Source organism: Prionailurus viverrinus, chromosome D1 (genome assembly GCF_022837055.1).
Source record: "Prionailurus viverrinus isolate Anna chromosome D1, UM_Priviv_1.0, whole genome shotgun sequence".
NCBI classification, from domain to species: domain Eukaryota; kingdom Metazoa; phylum Chordata; class Mammalia; order Carnivora; family Felidae; genus Prionailurus; species Prionailurus viverrinus.
In genome coordinates, this window is record NC_062570.1 from 64,033,248 (window position 1) to 64,035,667 (window position 2,420).

Here is a 2,420-nt window from a genome sequence, read left to right on the forward strand (position 1 = left end):
AACATAAGCAACCTTATTGATAAGAATGTGGTAATTGCAGGGGACTTTAACACTCCACTTAGAGAAATGGGTAGATCATCTAGACACATGGTCAATAAAGAAACAAGGGCCCTGAATGAGACATTGATTCAGATGGACTTGACAGATCTATTTAGAACTCTGCATCCCAAAACAACAGAATATACTTTCTTCTCGAGTGCACATGGAACATTCTCCAAGATAGATCATATACTGGGTCACAAAACAGCCCTTCATAAGTATACAAGAATTGAAATTATACCATGCATACTTTCAGACCACAATGCTATGAAGCTTGAAATCAACCACAGGAAAAATTCTGGAAAACCTCCAAAAGCATGGAGGTTAAAGAACACCCTACTAACGAATGAGTGGGTCAACCAGACAATTACAGAAGAAATTTAAAAAATATATGGAAACAAACGAAAATGAAAATACAACAATCCAAACGCTTTGGGACGCAGCAAAGGCAGTCCTGAGAGGAAAATACATTGCAATCCAGGCCTATCTCAAGAAACAAGAAAAATCCCAAATACAAAATCTATCAGCACACCTAAAGGAAATAGAAGCAGAACAACAAAGGCAGCCTAAACCCAGCAGAAGAAGAGAAATAATAAAGATCAGAGCAGAAATAAACAATATAGAATCTAAAAAAACTGTAGAGCAGATCAACGAAACCAAAAGTTGGTTTTTTGAAAAAATAAACAAAATTGACAAACCTCTAGCCAGGCTTCTCAAAAAGAAAAGGGAGATGACCCAAATAGATAAAATCATGAATAAAAATGGAATTATTACAACCAATCCCTCAGAGATACAAACAATTATCAGGGAATACTATGAAAAACTATATGCCAACAAACTGGAAAACCTGGAAGAAATGGACAAATTCCTGAACACCCACACTCTTCCAAAACTCAATCAGGAGGAAATAGAAAGCTTGAACAGACCCATAACCAGCGAAGAAATTGAATCAGTTGTCAAAAATCTCCCAACAAATAAGAGTCCAGGACCAGATGGCTTCCCAGGGGAGTTCTACCAGACGTTTAAAGCAGAGATAATACCTATCTTTCTTAAGGTATTCTAAGAAATAGAAAGGGAAGGAAAACTTCCAGACTCATTCTATGAAGCCAGTATTACATTGATTCCCAAACCAGACAGAGACCCAGTAAAAAAAGAGAACTACAGGCCAATATCCCTGATGAATATGGATGCAAAAATTCTCAATAAGATACTAGCAAATCGAATTCAACAGCATATAAAAAGAATTATTCACCATGATCAAGTGGGATTCATTCCTGGGATGCAGGGCTGGTTCAACATTCGCAAATCAATCAACGTGATACATCACATTAATAAAAGAAAAGATAAGAACCATATGATCCTGTCAATCGATGCAGAAAAGGCCTTTGACAAAATTCAGCACCCTTTCTTAATAAAAACCCTTGAGAAAGTTGGGATAGAAGAAACATATTTAAACATCATAAAAGCCATTTATGAAAAGCCCACAGCTAACATCATCCTCAACGGGGAAAAACTGAGAGCTTTTTCCCTGAGATCAGGAACACGACAGGGATGCCCACTCTCACTGCTGTTGTTTAACATAGTGCTGGAAGTTCTAGCATCAGCAATCAGACAACAAAAGGAAATGAAAGGCATCAAAATTGGCAAAGATGAAGTCAAGCTTTCACTTTTTGCAGATGACATGATACCATACATGGAAAATCCGATAGACTCCACCAAAAGTCTGCTAGAACTGATACAGGAATTTAGCAAAGTTGCAGGATACAAAATCAATGTACACAAATCAGTTGCATTCTTATACACTAACAATGAAGCACCAGAAAGACAAATAAAGAAACTGATCCCATTCACAACTGCACCAAGAAGCATAAAATACTTAGGAAGAAATCTAACCAAAGATATAAAATATCTGTATGCTGAAAACTATAGAAAGCTTATGAAGGTAATTGAAGAAGATTTAAAGAAATGGAAAGACATTCCCTGCTCATGGATTGGAAGAATAAATATTGTCAAAATGTCAATACTACCCAAAGCTATCTACACATTCAATGCAATCCCAATCAAAATTGCACGAGCATTCTTCTTGAAACTAGAACAAGCAATCCTAAAATTCATATGGAACCACAAAAGGCCCCGAATAGCCAAAGTAATTTTGAAGAAGAAGACCAAAGCAGGAGGCATCACAATCCCAGACTTTAGCCTCTACTACAAAGCTGTCATCATCAAGACAGCATGGTATTGGCACCAAAACAGACACATAGACCAATGGAATAGAATAGAAACCCCAGAACTAGACCCACAAACGTATGGCCAACTCATCTTTGACAAAGCAGGAAAGAACATCCAATGGAAAAAAGACAGCCTCTTTAACAAATGGTGCT